The sequence below is a fragment of the Sorex fumeus genome, unplaced genomic scaffold (assembly GCF_029834395.1).
Source record: "Sorex fumeus unplaced genomic scaffold, SorFum_2.1 ptg000015l, whole genome shotgun sequence".
Classification (NCBI taxonomy): Eukaryota; Metazoa; Chordata; class Mammalia; order Eulipotyphla; family Soricidae; genus Sorex; species Sorex fumeus.
The window spans coordinates 5,925,239-5,947,267 of NW_026606072.1; the positions used below are offsets into that span (position 1 = coordinate 5,925,239).

At 40.2% G+C, this 22,029-nt stretch overlaps 1 protein-coding gene and 1 non-coding gene across 2 annotated transcripts in view; one reads left to right on the forward strand and one right to left on the reverse strand.

Annotated features, from left to right (window-relative positions):
• The window catches only part of EGFLAM (EGF like, fibronectin type III and laminin G domains), a 189,438-nt gene that overhangs the window by 110,427 nt on the left and 56,982 nt on the right, over positions 1-22,029 (forward strand). The gene's annotated exons all lie outside the window — the stretch shown is intronic.
• On the reverse strand, positions 3,495-3,676 carry LOC130021455 (U2 spliceosomal RNA). Its single transcript, XR_008792161.1, has one exon. It is a non-coding gene; the product is annotated as a U2 spliceosomal RNA (small nuclear RNA).

The window sequence follows — 22,029 nt, forward strand, 5'->3', positions numbered from 1 at the left end:
GTTTGCCACATTATTCTCTCCACACCTTTCTACTACAGTTTCAGAAACTCCCTCCTCTGGGGGCTCAATCAAATACGCCCTGGCTCAAGTCCATCAAATGTTGACAGTTAATCTCACTCCATGCTGCTCCTTACCTGTCTGCCTACTCTCCTTGTCTCTCCCTTTCCGTTTACTCAGACATCACTCTGTTCTGCAGTTATTGGGTGTGATGGTGTCTGTTTACTACCTCATTGTCTGTGTGAGCATCTGGCTTGTGCCCAGTTTTGTTCTAAGAGCTAAACCCTTGTTTTTCATGGTCTCCCCAGAGGCCGGATCACATTTAGGGTTCCTGAGTTCATCTTATAGTATGTGTGTCTTCAAAATACATCCCTTTATCCCCAGTCTCTAAAGAGGCCTGCCAGTGAGCGAAGAGACAGCAATAGGGATAGAATTACTAAGGGTGGGTAGGAAGCAATCATATGGGAAGGAGACAAAAAGTAGCTTCTTCCCCATGACTTATCGTCACCCTCTAGTCACTTCCAGATGATCTGCTGCCTCCTGTGGTTAGTGCCCTTGAACCCTTAAAAATGCCCCTAGAGACCTCCCTGGCTACCCTCAAGCATATGTCCTTAGAATAAAATCTGAAAGGCATCTCTGACAAGCACCTCTGAGGGCCAAGAGAACTGTGATGTTATGACTTTGCTGTGAGAATTTCTCTGCAAATTCATTTTTTCTCCCTGGGCCTTAGCGTTCTCATCCCACATTGTGTCTGAGGGGTGGTAGTCATGGTTTTAAGTTGTCTGCGTTTTTTTTAAGGGGCTGTGTGTGAGGGAGAGGGAATGACATCAGTCCACTCCTGAAGAAGAGTGATGTGTTGACAGGTATCTCCTGGACATACCAGTCACAGGGTGGGGGGGGGGGGGGGGGTGTGGGGAGGGGGTGGTGCAGATGGCCAGGCTGACCACAGACCTGATACTCATTCTTTTTGGCTCCAGGTTCTGAGCTAACTGTTCTTGGAACTTCAAAGCTTTAGGATCCCAGAATTAAGGAACAAAGATCCAGCCTCCAAATTTTCAGGATGGTGTGAAGAGAAGCAACCTCTTGGGTCTTAAGTTAGGTCAGGTAGAATTCTTGGGCTAGGTTTTAGTTGCTTGGCTGGATAGTTGGTTTAAGATAGAAAGACATCAGAGGGCTAAAACCACCTACAATGAACTTTACTAAGAGTAAAATTTCTTCTCTCTCCCCTCTTAAGCATATACTGGATTTATGAAAAATGAATGGGAAAAAAGAGCCTCCCCTAGAATTATTATATTATTGATAGTGTACCTCTGGTTTTTCTTGGTTTATTTTTTCATCCCACCCAAAGCTAACAGATTATTTTCAGGGACATCAACATAATTTTTGTAAAGGAAAAAACAGTAAATACTTTTTGGTTCCCCCTGCTGTTGGAGGATGAGTGAGACACAAATAATAAGTAAATAATAAATACCATGCATGACTGTTTACAACAAAAATTAACACTAAATATAGCATTATGGTATGACTTCCATGTGTCACAGAAGATGATTCTTTCAAAAGTTTTTTTTTTCTGATAATTTATGATCTAAAAATAACTATTCTCCTGTCCTTTTTTAAAATTAAAGAAGACACTCATTTGTTAAATAAACTTTATTGAAATGTCTGGTGAGATTAGTTTCCATTCTCAGAGAATAGCAAAATGGGGCAAGCAGGAAGTTTTGATTGGATAAAGAGTAATGAACAAGAAAGCAAAAAATAGAAACTAAAGGCATGAAGTAGGTCTAAGCACCCACTGTTGGCTGAGCATTTGGATAGTGGCTGGTTGGTGCTATGTTCTTCAACTTTACGACACCTGTGGATTGGCAACTGTCCTGAACACCTCAGTCCTTATTTACTTACAAGTCCTTACTTACTCGCAAGCAAGGTGGTAAATGGTTTTCAACCTTTCCGCATCTGTACACTGGTTCATGGACTGGCAGGTATAACCAAGGCAGTCAGCAGTGGTTTCAACCTTTCTACCCCTTGGACTGGCAGTTGACGAACCCTTGGCTAGACAGTGTTGTGTTTTTGTTCGTGCAGAACTTTTACAAGATCATGAAGTTATTTAAGTTTTATTAGTTTTTCTGATACAGTACCTCGAGCAGAAGAGGTTCCATCACGAGTCTGGAAATCTGCTTCTATGGTATAAAAGTGGGCCACAGTCCAGATTGAACTGAAAAGCAAGACCTAGTTTTCTGACCTGTGCATTCTATTGCCGAATTTCCTCCTTCCATCCAAAATTTAAGAGCTCTCTAGGAAATTTTGGAAATCCTCTCATTTTTAGCAATTTTTATCAGACTTAAAAGGCTGGAGCGATAGCACAGTGGTAGGGCGTTCGCCTTACAAGCGGCCAACGTGGCCGACCCGAGTTCGATTCCTCCACCCCTCTCGGAGAGCCTGGCAAGCTACCGAGAGTATTCGATATGCCAGACACAGTAACAACAAAGTCTCCAATGGAGACGTTACTGGGCCCGCTCGAGCAAATCGACGATCAACGGGAGGGCCTTTACCTTTACCTTAAAAGCAATCAATGAGGGCATTTTAATTAAATTATCCCGACAATTTTATTTTCACAAGAATGCATGGAAATAAGAAAGTGGAGAGTCTGCAACATGAGTTGTGTTTGAAGGGGTTGGGTCTGGTGTACAGGAGAGAGAGAAAGTGGAAGCAGAGGTTGCTTTGCTCAGCATTGCTCCAGGAACTTAGAAGAGGCCTATAAATTGGTGAACAGATTTGTAAATCTTTTGACTGGAAGACCAAAAAGGGAACAGGAGGAAGCACAAATCATTTATTTCATCATTGCCAAGATAAATCAGCATTTTAAGTGTGTAGCTTGTGCATAAAAATAACTTCCAATATGATTTTATGTTCAGGTGCCCTCCACAGTAATCGCTCTATTGATTTGCTAATGCCTCAGTGCCTGTAAATCTGAGTAATATTCATTTGCAGAGGTTTATTGGTTCTAAAAGGAATGATTCACTTCGTTGTTTAAATACCTGCTACCTATTAAATTGCTCTTCTGGGGCATTTGAACATCTTACATTACCATACATTTGCTTATAATCAACACACTGATGTTTTAGCCCTTCTGACAAATCATAAGGAAAAAATTAATTCTCCAAAGAAAGCCTTACAGTACTCTAGTGTCAACCACAGCATCTGCTCAATCAGTGGGCAACCCTAGACTCATGAATTATTTTATCCCAACTCATTGGATTTCTAGATACTTAAGTGAGCAAAATATGCATGTTCTTAGGTATTTCTCATTTTATTTTTTTCCTATTTCTTTCTAGTGCATTCTGTTCTCTTTCCTCTACTCATTTATGGTTTGTTGTTCTTTTGGAGCGCCTCTTACTTTGACACCTGATCCTTTGGGATTGTTTCTGGAACACTCCATTCCTGATCCTTTAGGTTCTTTGTGGTCTAGCACCAAGCAGAGGACAGCTTAGGTGAATCAGCATAAGTGCCACATGTAGGAGGAACAAAGTGAATGTGGCTGTGTTGGACAGATTTCATCTGATTAGGCAACAACTACGAAACAAATTTCTACAAATATATGCAAGGATAGAGGACGTATCAGATATTAAACTGATAAGAACAGATACTACACTTGATCTTAGCCAAAAGGCCGAGAAGCTAGAGCGTTTGCCTTGCAAGCGGCCAACATGGCAGACCTAAGTTCGATTCTTCTGCCCCTCTCGGAGAGCCCAGCAAGCTACCAAGGGTATCTCACCTGCACGACAAAGCCTGGCAAGCTACCTGTGACATATTTGATATGCCAAACACAGTAACAACAAAGTCTTACAATAGAGACGTTTACTGGGCCCGCTCAAGAAAATCAATGAACAATCGGAGGACAGTGACAGTGACAGTGATATGCAAGGAAGTAACAAGGAAAGGAGAAGAGACAGTTTTCTAGTGATCTCAAATGTGCATGTCTTACTATCTGACAGGAAACTCATGTGTTGGGTAAATCTGAGTGAGTATAGTTCGGAATTACTTGCAGAAATTTGGGCAAAATGTAGGGCTGTCAGGAGAGGGTAGTTACAATCCTCCAAACATGGACAGTTAGGTCTGGCAGGGACCCAGGGCTGAGACAGTCAGACATGTCCCATGGCAACCTCAAGGGTGGCAGTTGGAGAATAAACCCGCTCCCTCCTTCCCTCCCTGCCTCTACTCTCCTGTTGGTGCTTCCCATTGAGCACAACACAGCTGGAAGCAGAGCTAGTCAGAGCCCTCCTCCACCACCCAGTGGGACCCAGAGCCCAGGGTAGAAAGAGCAGAACTGAAGCTGGGGGGCAGAATTTACCACAAAAAGAATCATCACCTTTAAGATATGGTGAATTATATGGTTCCCCAATGCATGGCTTATGTGTTGGTCTTTCTCTCTTGCAGATTTGAATTCTAACCCCATTCCCTTCATCCTGGCCTTTGTAAAAAAAAAATACATATTTAGTCACTATGAATGACAATGTTTTATATGATTGGGTTTCAGGCCTACAATGTTCCAACACTAATCCCTTGACCAGTGTCTTCATAGCACAGCAGGTAGGGCATTTGCCTTGCATGCGGCTGACCCAGCCAACCTGAGTTCAATTCCTCCACCCCTTTCAGAGAGCCCGGCAAGCTACCGAGAGTATCCCAACCACATGACAAAGCCTAGCAAGCTACCTGTGATGTCAAACACACTAACAACAAGTTTCACAATATTACTGGGCCCGCTCGAGCAAATCGATGAACAATGGGAGGACAGTGCTACAGTGCTATTCTTTTTTAAAATTTTCATTTTTTAATTGAATCACTGTGAGATACAATTACAAAGCTTTCACAATTGAGTTTCAATCATACAATGATCAAACACCCATTCCTCCACCAGGGCTTATATCTGGGTCTACTGTCTGCAAGGCAAATGCCCTACCCATTGTACTATCACTCCTGTCCCCAATCTTTTCCTTTTTAATCCTCATATTTTCTTGATGTAGGATGTGACCAAGTTGCATAGCCCAGTGTTCGTTATCTGAGGGTTTTATCAGCTCACAGGTGTAAAAGGACTACTTGCGACCACTTTTGCTTCTTCAGATCACATGGAAGATAGCCAGATTGACCTAATGACCTTATCACATTTAGTAACAGATGTTAGACAAGACCAGTTTCAGGCCTGGGATATGGCTCCAAGGAGTGGAGCACATGCCTGGCATGTGTGAAGGCAAGGGACTTCTATCCCCATCCCTCATCATCTCCCCAACATTACCAGCTGCAGCACTGGTCACCCCTGGGTACCCTCTGTTCTGAGTCCCACAGCTCCCAGTGCAAGCACTGAACCCTCAGGCCTGCACAGCCAGACTGAGTTCTGCCAAGAGAGGCCCCCAGATGCAAGAATGAGGGTGTGGCTTTTTATAAAACCCAGATTTATACATTTTTTCATGTTTATGCCTAAATTTGGTAGGATTTCCTTTTTCTAATTATTATTTTAAAGAGCCATTCTCTCATGTTATGTTATATTCACTTACTTTTTGAAATCAATGTTTAGTGTTTCTGATTTCGATGTGTGGGTATAGCACTGAATGAACAGGCAAAAGGATTCCCCTCACCTCCCTCAGCTTACACTCTAATCAATACAGAGAGCCGATGAATAAATAAATTAAAAATATAAACAGGATGTCAGGTGAAAAGAGCTATGGAGAAAAAAATCAGGTAGGGAGATAGGCAGTCAGAGAAAACCTAGGAAGGTGTCCTTTGAATAGGAAACAGAAGTTGTCAGTACCTTACCTGTAGGTGTCTGTATCAATATGTATTATGTATATATACCCCTAGATCTGTCTGTCTATCCATCCTATCATCCTTCGGTCCAACCATTCTTCCACCTGGTGGGGAGTGTTCCAGAAAATGCCAAGGCCTTTTCTGATTTAAGAGCAGGCAATTGAGACCATTGGGCTTTTTTTTTTCCTATAAGCAAAGTGGGAAGATTTGGAGGGCTCACCGAGGGTGAGACCTTGAACAAAGGATTGAAAAGAACTTCCTTAGACTTGAATAAAATCCTTCCACTGGCGTGTGAAGGAACCATGCAATGCCAATGACAAGATCAGGAGACCAATGAAGGAAAGGACAGCAATAATCCTAAAACAAAAATAGCATTCGTTATCAGCTCTAAATAGAGCAAATGGCCCAACTTATTACTAGAAAAAGTTGAAAGTAAAACTAAAGATGAAAATTGTCTCAAATCCTAGACTAACCATTATTTATATTTTGATATACAATCTTCCAGAAATGTTTTAATCCATGGAAGAGATCATAATGCATATACTTTGTGTGACAAAACATCATGCATGTTTTTAAGTATAAATACTAATGCAGACTTACATTAATTTTCACAATCATAGTATATCCTATTGTAAAGTTCCACTACCTTAATTTAATTATATAAAGTTGTTTAGACTATTTGACTATTAAATATGATGCAAAACTTCTTAAAAATGCCCTTAGGATTTTTTTAACTTGCCCAAGTTTACATTTATTTGTTATGTTATGAGGCAGAGTTTGTCAACTTCTGTCTCTCTTTCCTATATATCCATGTATAGACTAATATATCATCCAATTGGTCATATTATGGCATTTGAAAACTAAGTCTCTTATTTGTTATTCTAATGAAGTATTTTGATAAGTGATATTCATACTAAAGCAAAGTCTTCATACAGACTTCTGAGAAAATGGTTTTCCACAAGAGAAAAAAAAATGTTATTTCTAATAGGACTGGAGTTACCTTTCTGACCCAGGTCTCTCATTGAGAGTTTGGGTAAGTCTAGCTCCTCACTCCAGCTTGCTTGAGAGTCAGTCCAGTCACTGGAATATCTAATTCCAGTTCTAACCTTTACCACATTTAAACATTCATTTTTAAAATCTATGTCCATTTTGGGGCTGGAGCGATAGCACAGCGGTTAGGGCGTTTGCCTTGCACGCAGCCAACATGGCCGACACGAGTTCGATTCCTCCGCCCCTCTCAGGCAGCCTGGCAAGCTACCTGTGATGTATTTGATATGCCAAACACAGTAACAAGTCTCACAGTGTTACTGGGCCCGCTCGAGCAAATTGATGAACAATGGGAGGACAGTGACAGTGATAGTGTCCATTCTGATCCAGAGATGTTCTCCTGTCAGTTTGTTTGATCATTTGGTCATAAAAGGGTCTCAGAAGCCAAATCCAAAGAATCATAAACATTGGGACAATAAAGAAATTTCTTGAAACATTTTCATCCTGCCCAAGGTGGTTATTGACAAGTCCTCCAGCAGATGGCAACAGTTTCTTTCAGACAAACTTAGTGCTTTCACTACTTGGTTGGTGAGTTCTGAGGTAAAGAGGCTGAGGTGAGGGCAAATCAGTGCAGTTCTGTTATGTAGTCTGAGATGATTGATTTCCTCCAGGGTACACTGGTCTCATGTACCAGGCAACTAATCTCAGATTTCACTTTTTCAATAGAAAGAAAAAAGTTTCAAGCGAAAATGGAAGTTTCCTTAGTGAACTGAGGCCTTTATAACATCATATGTATAATCAATATTGGGACCGCAATGGTACAAGGCACTGATAAAATAAATTTCTTCCTAAAATGATAAAAAGGGCTTTCAAAGACTTAAAAAATTAGAACAATAAAATGTAAGAGGGTGAGAGAGAAGAAAGCTGTGTACAACTTCGGGCCTTGTTTCATCTTTTGTTCTGTTTCCATACACCAATCACCATTGTTAATTATTTGCATCAATCTGGAAAACAGAATGGTGAAGCTTAAGAAGGCCAAGAATTTAGTTTCTAAGTCGATAATGATTATTTCACTTGTTTAAGAACACATTTAACAATTTATTTTTTAAATGAATATTTGATGCATATTACGATGTCAGATTTGGGTGCTGGGATCTCACTGGTAAACAAAGTGGACAATTTTCTGCTGTTGGGAGAATTGGACTCACTGTGCAGCTAAGTAACAGAGTGAGTTTTCATTACATTATGTTACATTAGCCATATGGCTTTTTTTAATTGACAAGGTTTTCATAAGGGGGTGGGGAATGATGGGGTAAGAGTTCATTGAGGAATCTGGGAGCTGCTGTTTGTGACAGACTATGAAGGAAACCTTCTGGTCATTTTGAATTTGACTAGTGCCCCACACATTGTGCAGGGGTGGGACTGTAAGTGCAAAGGTCCTAGGGTTAGAGAAGTGTGGATTAGTTCAACCACAGTTAAGGTGCTCACTGGCAGGCAAATGATATAGAAAGGAAAGAATGACAGAAAGGTCTGAAGGATAGCCAGAAATCATACCATGTGGATTCTGGGGTGGATTTGGGGTTTTATTTTCATTTAGATGCAAAGATCTCATGTTTTAAGCAGCAGAATGAAGGTCTACTTTTTAATAAAAAACTACTTTTTAATAAAAATCAGTTGAGAGGGAAGGAAATAAATAGGAAGACTTTTTATGTTGCCTGAAGTAAACATACACACACACACACACACACACACACACACACACACGGAGGAGGGGGAGAGGCACATTTCCACAATTTTCTGACAGGGAAGTGAACCATCACCAGACTCTGACTGGCCAGCTCTCTTTGTGTTCTTGTGTTTCCAGCTTCAGGGAAGGCTGCAAACTTCCCACGGATTTAGGTTCTTCTATGGCTGGTTGGACAATCAGATCAATAGCTTAGTAGGAATGAAGAACAAATGGAGTTATATACATCTGGAGAGTCTACGTAGCTGTGCATTCTGGTTCTAGAATCTGATTCCAGGAGAACTGGGGATTACAGCCTGAGCTAAGAAATGGGCAAGGGGGCTGGGGATTCCGGGAGAAAGGAAAAGACCAATTTGAAATGCAGTTGCTCTGTAATGATGTTTATCTAGAATAAGATAGAAATGTTATTTCTGGGAAGAATCCTAATTGTGAGTAACTGCCTCAATTTTTAGGCAGTTAAGGGAGTGGTAAATGATTCTTTTGAACCAGTAGAGCCTTGATTGACCTCAACAAGATAAATCACATGAAAAAGTGAGACATCTGAGGCTTTGGGGAAGGGCCTGTCCTTCCCTACCCTCCTTTCTATTACCCCTCCCCCCCCCACTTTCCTCCACCCCCCGCTGCAAGCATGGTTGGTACAGTCTCTACAAAAGCAGTGACTTCTTGTCACTTGACACAGATTGTCACCTATCTCCCATATACTGTAGTTCCCTTTTGGAGCAAGGGACAGTTGCTTCCATGGTTCAAAGTGGGTACTTTTCATATGAGTGTCCTGAGATTATTTTCATTGCAAGACTCAACTTGCTTGGCCAGAAGCACTCTTACCCCTTAAGCTCTCTTTGTGTATCCAAGAACAATTCTAGAGTCTGAACACTGGCTGTGTCATGCTGCCCAGTTCCTCCTGAGTCACGCTGGTGGAAATTCTATGATTAGATAGAAAAAATTCTGAGCAATCACACAGTGACCATCAGGAGGACCTGGTTATAGACAGTGCAGAGGTAAAGAATATTTGGAAGAGGGAAGATGTGGAGCCCAGTCATGCATTCATGGGAGAGGATCCTGCAGAATCTTGACTTCAGTTCCATTTTTATGCATTTCTGAAAGGCAGTTTGAGTGCTCAGGCTAATTTGGGGTACTATAACGTAGTTCTCCATTTAAGGTGGTTTTGCCTCCTTTGGGAACATTTGGCAATGTCTGGAGACACTTTTGCTGTCAGAACTGGGGGAAAGGTACTAGCATCTAGTGAATAGACTGGTAGTCTTTCAGACTGCTACTCACCCTTTAGTGCACAAAGCAATTTGTACAGCAAAGAGCAGTCTATTCCTTAGGGCCACCGTTAAGAGAAATTGCCCTATGCACACAGAAAACCTAATTCCTGCTCACAGTAAAATGGCCATCAGTCCAAAAAAGTTACCCAGTGTTCATGCGACAATTAGAGTAGTATTTCTTGCTTTGGGGGGATTGTAACCCACTGTGAGGATACTCCGATACAATCAGAACACACAGATTTATCTAGATTATGCGTGTGTCGGCACAAATGTCTTAGAACTATATTCATCTCTACTGAATTCAGAGCTCACTATTTTGAAAGATTATTTTGTTCCAGTCTTTAAAATGTGGTCATGCCCCCATTAAATTCATTTTTACTCTCCACTTAATGCGTATAAAATCTGCAGTTTGAATGTTACTGAATCCAACATATAGAGAAATTGAATATAACTTCACCTACATGGTGTATTAATACTGAAAGACTTAAAGAGAAACAGGCGGCTACCCACCTAGTTTACTCTGCAGCTCTGCATACAGTGTGCGGGAGTGGCTGATAGTGTGGATCAGATCTGAGAGCAGAATGATGAGGGTTTCATAGCAAGGTGGCATAGGGGCTGACTGGCATAGTGGAGTGGGATTTCTCCAAAGACAGGGATCGAAGACTAGGAGAATTCAGACAAAATGTTTTTGGGATTGAACATTGAAAGAGATTTTAACAGAACTTCACTTGGCCAAAGAATATGTGCTGAAGCAGAAATCTACCATGTCCCCTCTGTTGAGTGTTTTAAAACCACCTCCATCAGCATGCAGTTATCCTGCAACTCACTGTTCACAGTTAAAAGCTGACATTAAAAATTGTTCACTGCCTAACCCAGCCACCTTCTCCTGCCTTATTGCTCCCAGGTTCCTGTACCCCAGCAGGTTGGATTCCATTCAGGGTATTGGGAAATCTCACCTCCTCGTCTTCACTGACTCAGTACATTCCAGCTCAATGACATTGGCTCATGCAGGTTTCAAATCACTGCTGAAATTCTTCCATTACAAAGTTTCCCATGATGAGCCCTCCTCACAAGTCCATTTGTTATCCAGTTACTGCATTCTTGGTGGCAGAGTTCCATGATTTTCTCTGGGATACCGACTAGTTAGTGATGGCTTAATGTTTAGAAACACACAATGACACTCTTAGCTCCCCCTTCTCCATCTTGACTCAAGCAATGTCCATAACCCACTTGAAAATGGGAACAGGTTGTTCTGTTCCCATTTATTTTGGAAAAGGTTACTTGGGCACAACATAATACCTTGGCTGAGAGAGACTGGCTTGCTTCTCTTGTGGATACTCCATGACTTTTTAACTAACTGTTGCTTGGGACAAAGGGCCTTCCTGAGGGTTTGGGGTTCACCCCATCCCTGTTGCTCTCCTAGCATGACAATAGACAAAATAGTTGATATTTTCATCCCCCAGGCAGGTTGACAGGAAGGACCCTCCCACCCTAGACACATTGTTCCTCTCTTCTCTAGGAACAGTGGCAAAGATTTAAAAGTATTCTAAAATTATTTGTATTTCACCCATGTACCAAGTGATTGAAGAAAGTTTGTGTATATGCTCATACTCTAATCGCAAAGAAACAGTATAAGATGTTTAGAAAGCAAAATAGTGGGGGGCAAAGCTTAAATCCTGGGTATTGCTAAAATCTAAGCTTCCTATGAACAAACACAAGAAAGAAATTAAGATTTTAAAGAACCATTGGTGTCTAATTAGAGGACAAATTCATTTTCCAGTGAGAATACTTTTATTCTGGATATAGTTATAAGAAGAAATTACCAAATAAATCATTTATATCAAGCATTTTGAGCATTTAATGAAACATAACTGATGCTAAAACTGACATTTTATGTATTTCATAGTTAAGATATTTTTTGCCTGACTTGATTTTTACTGATCCTTATTAAAAAATGAATTGTATTTGAGCCATGGCGTTTCTATGATCAAACTTGACAGAGAAATACCCTTAGAATGTTAGAAACATTGGCAGTTAATCCTAAGTCCTTAGAACTGTACATCAAATTCCTTCTGTATATTTTGGAAACCAATCCGTGATATATATTCATTGTGCTATTGAATACCAAAGATTGCAAATATTTTTTCTTCACCTGCAATATTAACTATAAAATTAAATTATTTTATTCAAGGTAGCTAAATACCTTAATTTTCCCTTTATGATTTATGCTTTCTGTGTATTTATTTCTGTGTAAAACAAATTCTGTTTCCCACAATCAGAGCAAAATCTTATACTTTATTCTAAAATTTAAAAAATGTTGCTCTTTATATTTGGAGTATCAGTCTACCTGAAATTTACTTTTTGGTAGGGAGAAGTGGGACCTCATTTAATTTTTTTTTCCATATGGAGAACCAGTTGTCCGAGTACCAATGACTGAATTGCTGCTCCTGTCTCCTACTGATCTATAGAGGCATTTTTCTGACACATTAGATCTCTCTGCACTTGTGGATCTATTTCTGAATTCTAAAGTCTCTTTTTTCCCCATCATTGCAGAGGTCCAATTCCATTGCTTTGCAAGGACCAGTTGATTGAGGGATACAGTGTCAGGGTGAGAAAGTTTTATTGGCAGCAAGTTCTCAGGATGGAAGGTGGTGTGGACTCATGTCCTCAAAGAAGCCATCTTGTCTATACAAGCACAAAAGCATGTATAGACAAGACATAGCTATTTTTAGCTTGTATAGACACATGATATTTTTATAATAAAAAGAATAGGGAAGTACAGTTTTTGAAATGGTGGGTATCTGCAGGATCAATAAACCTCTTTCGGACATGTCCTCCAAGACACTGTTTGTGTCTGCAAGTATAAACCAAATGTTTCTGAAGAATTCAGCCTGCTTATCTGAGGTTTTGGGAAAAATATAATCCCACTGTAACTTAATTTCCATATCTCTAAATAGTCATGATAGCTCATAGGTAATTCTATTTTCCCTTGTTTTTCTTCCTAACTGCCCTGCTTTTCTTGGTCCTTTGTTCCACAATATAAATCTTAGGATCAATTCTTTCAGTTCTATGAAAAATTTTGTTGATATTTTAAAAACCAGAATTATGTAAAATTATTTTAAAGTAGCATTATATTGAATTTATAAATTAAGTTGGGAGAAATTGGCATTTTTAATAAAAAATCATTCAATCGATGATCACGTTATAGCCCACTGATTTATTGAGATAGTCTTCAAAGTCTTTTAGTAAATTATTAAGATTTTCTCCAAAAAGTTTTAATCATCATTTTTATTATTTTATTTTCTCTCAGCCTCTCTCTTTTTATAAGTTACAACTTTCTTTTCATTCACTTTTCTCATGTACCTTTACAAATAATTCTTCCATGCCAAGGATTGCACATATGTCTATTTCTTAGAGCTTGTTCAAATACTTTATACAGTCAACGTTATCTATGACTTTCTCAGAAAGATTGTTTAAAATTTCTCACTAGAATTCCTCTCACAACCTTTATGTGTGAGGTTGAATCAGATGCATGCAAATTTAAAATAATTTTATATTCTTGGTAATTCCTTACCTAAGTAGGCATTTTTATTCCTTTAATCAGTAATCATCTCACAAATTAGTGATGCTTCTCTTTTACTGTGGAATTTATATTGTCCAGCAAATATAGACCTACTAGCTTTCTTCTATCACTTGAAACATTCATTTGTGAAAATCTTTTGATCCTTATATTTCAATTGCTTTGTGGAAACAACATGTAGCTTAATTTAAAAACTCATTCTATCGGTACCCCATTTCAGATAGCCAGTTTATTACCTTTGCAGTTGTCATTATTGGCATGTTTGCTCAGTTTTTGTGGGGATCACTTAAAGGGCTACTGTCATTTAAAGTATATAGTCCACATCAAAGAAACTTAATGCATACAGACAAATTGGAGACAAACCTCAGAAGAAACTTTGAATATTGATTAACTTCCTTGAAAATAATGTAAAATGTTTATGAGAAACAGCCTCGTTCCTGACGCCCCATTCACTCTCAATGGAACGACCATCTCCGAATGCAACAGCTATGTGTACCTAGGTCGAGAGGTCAACATGACAAATGACCTGGCACCCGAGCTGCGCAGGAGGAAGAGAGCGGCTTGGAACGCCTTCAAGAACGTCGAAGAAATAGCTAAGAGGACGAAGAACCTCCGGCTCCGGGCACATCTCTTTGATTCCACTGTTCTTCCTGCATTAACATATGCCTCAGAGACCTGGGCCCTACGCAAACAAGATGAGAACACTATTCAGGTCTCCCAAAGAAGAATAGAAAGAGCTATGCTTGGAATATCACATTTCACTCAAATGAGAGAACGAATCCGGAGTTCTGACATCCGTCGACGATCAAGGATCAGGGACGCTGTCTCATTTGCCAAGGTGTCGAAAATCAGATGGGCTGGTCACGTAATGAGATTTAAAGATGACCGCTGGACTAGAGCTGTTACCGACTGGATTCCACGGGATGTCAAAAGACCGCGTGGCTGCCCACCTTCCAGATGGTCAGACTTCTTCATCAAGATCATGAACGATCGGTTTGAGGCCCTTCATGTTCCCAGAGCGAACAGATGCCACTGGGCTACACTAGCACGCGACAGGGACAAATGGAGACGTTACTGGCGCCCGCTCGAGCAAATCGACGACTAACGGGAAGTTAAGTGATAAGTGAAGTGAATTGTTATTACATCCTGAAAATAATTATTAAGGACCTATAAACTCTTGGTGTGTGTCCTCTTGTACCTGGTCTTATGCTGTTAAGAACTCAGAGGAACCTATCTTCCATGTATTTTTATTACACATAAACTGTTCCCAAAGTTCACTTTTTCCTTCCCTCACATTTTGTAAGTCCTTACAATGTTCCAAGATGTGACTGGAGTTTGGATGGTGCCACAGAAACCACAGTGATAATACTGCATTCTTCAAGGAGAGTACAGTTAAATGATACAGTCAAATTCATCAAATCATCTCACAGATACATAAATAAAGGTCAGTACTGCTATCAAAGAGTATACTGTGAGAATCTACACGAAGGGAACATGACTGTGGGCTACAGAAAAGACAATTCTAAGAAGTGATTTTGAGTGGAACAGTAGAAGAAATAGAAGCAGAACAATAGAAGAAGGCTTCCAGCATAGAGGCCAGCCTGTGCAAAGAACACAGAGGCAAGCGAAAGCTGGTACCCAAATTGAATGAAGAGTCCATGTATTTAGAGTAGGATGAGAAGGAATAAACTGGTATGAGTAAAGCTTCCAGCTAGTAGGACCAGGACACACAGGGTCTTAGAGAATTCAAGGAGACAGTGGATACAACTATGATCTATCACCATTTGCTCCAACTGAGTCTAGATTTTCTATGAGAAGACCCAGTTTCAGTCTATGGCACATTGCCTCATGAGGAACACTTTCCCCCCCCCCCCACTATTTTAGTTTTGGTAAAGGGGACCTTGAACTTGTCCAATTAACACTTTTCTCCTTTGCCCATTTTCTGAAGCAACTGAGTAATAAGACAACAAAATAGGGAAATAAAAATTCAGCTATTGGTGCAGAAAAGAGTATAGCAGATAAGATATGCAACTGTGGGGCTGGAGTGATAGCACAGCGGGTAGGGTGTTTGCCTTGCACGTGGCCTAACCCGGGTTCGATTCCCATCATCCCATATGGTCCCCTGAGCATGGCCAGGAGTAATTCCTGAGTGCATTAACCAGAAGTAACCCCTGTGCATCACTGGGTGTGATCCAAAAAAGCAAAAAAAAAAAAAAAGATATGCAACTGAACTGGATTCACTCTCCTGAGTACCTTCAGGAATGATCCTTGAACACAGAGCCCTGAGCACAGCCATTTTTATTTAAAAAAATAAAAATTAAAAAATTCAAATGTTATCCTTATTTCTGGTAAAGACTGAGTCAGAGAGCACAACTTACCCTAATAACCAGAATGAGCTTTTAAAATTCTATTTGCCTAATCCAGACTGTGGGCATACCACTGGGGGAAATTTGGATTTGCTAAGAAATCACATCTGCCAAGGTTACTGCTTCTTGCTTATCTAGGTGGAAAGGGATATGAAAGGACCGCCCCCCCCCCCCCCCATGACATTCCTCCTCCCTCTCCCAGGGCCTTTGATAGGGTAGCTTCATTTAATCTAGAAATGTGGACCAATTTTTTTGCTCTGTTCCTTAGTTGCTTTCTCTATCCCTAGAGGGGGGATAACAGTTGGGCAAGGATCCAAGAATATTTTAAGAAATTCTTTTTCTGATTGGAATTTGAGGAAAGAGAATACATGTTTCTCTCTCAGTATTGCTCAAAACTATTAGAAAAGGGACTGGACTACAACTTGATCCTTATGAATGATGCTGAATTCTGAAAAGTGACAGACTCGTACGCTAGTTTAAACACAAAGCTACAATCCCCAAGGGATATATTTTCATGCTGAACTAACTCCTTTTTTCCATCCACATAAGTACAATTCCTTGGTCATTTCTTTTTCAAATTTTCTCCTGCAATATATAAACCAAACATGTAAACTTGGGGTCTCAGAACGTTAGTACTGGAAGTGATCTGTAGGTCATCAAATATAATCTCATTCTTTTTTATAACTAAAAAAAAACAGGACCTAGATAGGTTGAGAGATTTGTCTAAGGTCATATCACAATTATCTGTGTTCTATTCTCAATTATTTGGATTTTGTAACCAAGGATATTTTCAACTATACCATATTGATAGATCAGAAAAATTAATCATAGAAAGTCTGTCATCTCTTTATAAATGTAGACATGCAAATTTTCCCAAATTAAAAAACAAAACCTTTATTAGTGAAAATTTAAATTTTGCACAATGGTACTTTCAGAATAAAATAAACTTCAATTTGTTTTGCATTCAGTCATTGGTTTGAGTCTTCCAGTGCCAAATAAATGACTCCTTTTAAAGTTCTCTTTTCTAATTAACAGAGTACCAACTAGAGAGAGATAAGTATTTTAGCTTAATTACAACAACCTCAGCCTGCTGGGAGAATTCTTGTTACTGATTGGCTTAGACTGTGCTCTGTGTTCACTTAGAAACAGCATTGGCCAAAGTTTTGAAGAGGCCACCGGTTTGAGATGAGTGGGGGGCGACCCTCAGAAAATAAGAACAATGTGCTTTCGCCCCAAAATTTTGTTTTTAGTTGAATTACTGTGAGATATAGAGTGGTTGGATTTCAATCATACAGTGTTCCAACACCCACACCTCCACCAATATACATCTCCCACCTCCACTGTTCTTAGTTTCCTTCCCACCACAACTTCCCCTGGCCTATCTCTATGGTAGGCACTTTCCTTCTCTCTCTCTCTCTCTCTCTCTCTCTCTCTCTCTCTCTCTCTCTCTCTCTCCCTCTCTTTCTCTCTGTCTCCCCACCTCCACCTCTCCCCTTTCGTCATCCAAGAACTTTTGAGCAAAGTGTGTCTGGTACCCTCACTGTTCAATTCCTTTAAAACTGGGAGTAACAATACCTTAGATTGCATGAGAGATAAAACATTTGTGATGTTGTAAAGAGTACTTCGATGCAGCTTTGGGTGTCCAGAATTCTAGATCAGATCTGCTACTAAGCAGTCTCTGAGTAAGTCACCTGGGTTCTCCAAACCCTCTTTGGCTCTGCGAAATAGATTTGTGGAAATAATCTCAAAGGTTTTTCTACAAAAATCTAAATTTCCTCTCTTACATTCTGTTTCTTCAAATTGAGAAATAATCTCAAACTTCAAGAAGATATGTTATGACCAGTGTCAAAACAGAAAATCTTTTTAAAGACAATTGAGTATTCATTGAGTATTGTTACCTTACTTTACTTGTCAAAATATGTAGAGAATCTGGAATCATGTTTATTCCTATCATGTTGCTATTTCTTAGATGCAACAGTATATTTTTGCTCTTTTGTTCTAGGGAGTTTTTTTTTCACAATAATCTTCCTAGTGTGTGTTAAAGACCAGGTAATCTCAGTTATATATAGCTGTTTCTAGCTTCTCAGTGTTTTTCTTTTGAATTCTGATTGAAATATCTCAGGTACTTGGTGCTATATATATATATATATATATATATATATATATATATATATATCCTAGAGTGTTCAGGGTTTTGAACTAGGAATCATATGATTTGGTCCAGTTCTGTATCTACCACTAACGAGTTTTAGGACCTTTGTTTTCCATCACTTCTCTTCTCTGTCTCAGTTTTCACATTTGTGAAATGAGAAGTTTAGAGAGAGTCTTGAGAAAGAAAATCATTCTCAACTCTAAGTCTCTGGTTCTGAATTTAAAAATGAACAGGAATGGTGGCAACTTGGACAGAGGGTGAGGGGTGTCTTTGGGTTTGGAGGCAGAACCTCACCAAGGAAGGAATCCTCCCACACACAATAGATGCAGCCAGCTGGGCCAGGGCAGGGCAGGGCAGGGACAGAATTGATTGTATCTTGTCTCTGATAGAGCTCTTTGGCTTCTGGTATGTGTGGTATGGAGAAAGGTAAATGATATCATGAAATTTAAACAATGGCTCCAACTATCAAGGCATTCACACCTCAGTTGATAACTACAAGGGCAGCATTCCAATACCAGAAGTTGAGAACGAATAAATACCATGTTAAGGGCTAGAGCCTTAGAACAGTGTGTAGGGAACTTGCCTTGCCTGTGGCTGACCAGGGTTCAATCCCCGACAATCCATACGGTTCCCCAAGCCCACCAATAGTGATACTTGAGTGCAGAGCCAGGAGTAAGCCATGAACACCACTGGTTGTGACCCCCAAACAAATAAACAATCTTAAACATACAAGGATTTCACCAAACTGTGGGAGCTTATTCTGAGCTTATATCTGAGGTGGCAGACCCGTTCAAGAGCAGATGGAGGAATGCCCTAAAGCTTTTGGCAGTGCCATGTCTTTTGGAGTCTCTACTTCACCCTCTCTCCTAGAATGCCTTTTTCATGAAATGTGACTGGATTTTGGTCTTTTGATGGTAAACTCAACTGTACAGAATGCATCTCCCTGGAATGGTGGGCAGGCTGTATGTGAGATATAGGAAAGAGGGAAGAACTGCAATATGGAGAGGAGTTTTCACCACAATTGTGAGGAGAAAAAGCTAGCTTTATTCAGATGATAACTGGTAGACAGTATGGGCACTGAGGTTTTTGAAGTATGTGAATGGAAGGCTGGGGTGGGGGGGAATGAAAACATTGTTCAGAGTCAGATTGTAAGTGGGGCAATATAGTAGGAAGTTGAAGGAGAGAACTTGGGTAAATTCTCTCTCTGCTTCAGTATGTGCCTGCCTTTCAGCAAGTTGTTTCATCTTTCTACAGTTTATTTCTCCAAGTGGTAAAATGGGAATAATAATGCCCACTTCACATAATTAAAAGAAGAAATGTGTAAAAAGCTTTGGGCACAATAAAAATGATCAATAGGTATAAGTTTTTCAAGGTTCCATACTAGCTTCTGTTTCTGACAACTGGGAAAAGAATAATGCAGGCAGACCTAGTTTTGAGTTCACCCTAGCCAGTTACAAAATCTTTGATCTGAGTGAAATCACTTAACTTTTGAATCTTCTATTTATTTACCTGCAAAATGCAATGAATCATGCTTGCCATGCAGAATTACTGTAAATGTCGTAAATGTATGCTAAGCACCCAATGATACCTGTTAAATAGGGGAAAGGCAATAAAAAAAAGGTAAAAGGTAAAGGCCCTCCCGTTGATCGTCGATTTGCTCGAGCGGGCCCAGTAACGTCTCCATTGGAGACTTTGTTGTTACTGTGTCTGGCATATCGAATACTCTCGGTAGCTTGCCGGGCTCTCCGAGAGGGGCGGAGGAATCGAAATCGGGGGGGAAAGGCAATAGTTTCCAATAAATAATAATGATGGGAGAAATTATGGGAGAAAGAAATAGTTATTATTGAGATCTCTTTAATTATTGGCCAAGTAACCTAGGGTTTATATCTTATAGGCATGAGAGATCTTTAAAGGTTGCATTTGTTTTGTCAGATCGGGCATTAGAAGGGGAAATGTGAAGAGAATGTTAACATTGGTGGAAAAAGAATTAAAATGGCAAGTGTATGTATAGAATGGGAGAGAACACCCAAGAGGAGAGCCACCAACCTACTAAATACAAAATCCTTATTATCAAATGGAGTTTTTAAGAATTCAACAATTATAAATATATGAGAGAAACATGGAAATGGAAATGTCTAACTGGACACAAAAATGCAAAGAGTGAGAGGAAAGAGACCCAGAGGGAGGGAGAGAGGCAGAGAGAGGGGTAGAAAGATGCTGATCCAGAGAAATGAGAAGAGAGGATGCTGTCTTCAAAGACCTTCTTGTTTGTTGTACAGGCACCTGGTACATAGCTATACAGGCTGAAAGCGAGAAAGCTTGCGTCTCAGTAAATAGGGTATCAGTGAGCTTAAGCTTTCTGTTGACGTGTGGGCTACTTCCACTTAAACATTGGGTAATTAGTAAGGTGAAAAATGCCATCACCCATGTGTCACCCATTTCCACTTAGCTGTACCTAACAGTTGCCTCCCTGCTTCCTCCACATCATGCCACTTTGACCCACTCTTTCTGGCTCAGGAGATTTTTGGTCAACAGGATTCCCTGCTCTCCCTTTCTATCTTTCCCTTCAGCTCCATTTTTTAATCCATCTGTTTGCTTTTATGAGAAAGGAGTTGACTTCACTTATTCTGAGCTGAATATCTGTAAATTAACTTTGGCTTTTGGTTTTTGTTTTTGGGCCACACCATGGTTCTCAGGGTTTACTCCTCACTCTGTGCTCAGAGGGATTGAACCTGGGTCAGACATCTCTCTAGGTCCTTACTTTGTTTTAAGTCCTCCTTCCTTCCTTCCTTCCTTCCTTCCTTCCTTCCTTCCTTCCTTCCTTCCTTCCTTCCTTCCTTCCACCTGCCCACTTGCCTGTAATCCAAGCTTCCTCTTAACCAATCATCTATACACTGGATGTCTTATACTTAAATGGGTCTCAGCAACGGAAAAAAAGTTATGTTGTCAGAATTGTTACTGCCTTAAAGATTAGCGTTTGATGTGCCTCACTCAGAGAAGGCACCTGGTACCTGTACTTGCTGAAACCACTGTGGAGAGATGGGGAGAGGATGGCTATGGAGAAGCACTTTGAAAGGTTCTCACAATCCTGAGGAGTGCTTCCTGTGCTGAACCTAAGTCAGGCCTGATGGCAATCAGCAGATTTACTGAATGACAAGTGAATGAAAATGTGAATCTGACCTTTCCCCAAATGATGGCACAATGAGTGTTTCCAAATTCACTTTCTAGTTCTGAAAGATCTCACTGTCCTACTAAAACGGGTAGGTCACCAAATTACCACAAAAACCTCTTTTCTTTCTTTTTTTTCCTTTTTTGTATGTAGGAGTGCTTATTACAATGACTTTTGTTTTAAAGAACTTTTAATGAGATATGATACACATCAAAAGTACATATGTAAATATGTAACAGAGAAAAAAATGTGAACAGTAGCATGTTCTTATTACATCTGTGGCTCAGTTTCCCAAAGATCACCAAGGAACCGACTCCAATGCAAACACGGGAGGGTTTTTTCTTTTTAATTTTTTATTAGTGAATCACCATGAGGTATAGTTACAGACTTAAAAACTTTCATGCTTGGGTTTGAGTTATACAATGCTTGAGTACCCATCCCTCCACCAGTGCCCATTCTCCACCACCAATGATCCGAGTATCCCTCCCCCCCCCCCCCCCCCCCCCCCGCCTCTGTGGCAGGGCATTCCCTTTTGTTCTCTCTCTCCTTTTGGGTGTTGTGGTTTGCAAAAGAGGCATTGAGTGGCCATCATGTTCGATTATAGTCTACTTTCAGCACCCATCTCCCATCCCTAGCAGGTCCTCCAACCACACTTTACTTGGTGTTCCTTTCTCTATCTGAGCTGCCTTTTTCCCCAGCATGTGAGGCCGGCTTCCAAGCCATGGAGCAAACTTCCTGGTACTTATCTCAACTATTCTTGGGTGTCAGTCTCCCATTCTGTCTTTATTGCAAGCTCGAGCTTGGTGTCCCACACAGAGGATTGAGGCCAATAGCCCTGAGCCCTTAAGGAGCAAGTTTTATATAGGGTTTACAATGGGAAGAGGAGAACTTATACAGCATTATTACAGGATTGATTTATCTTTACAATTTGAAGAGTGTGGCATTACTAGCTTGTGCATGTGATCTA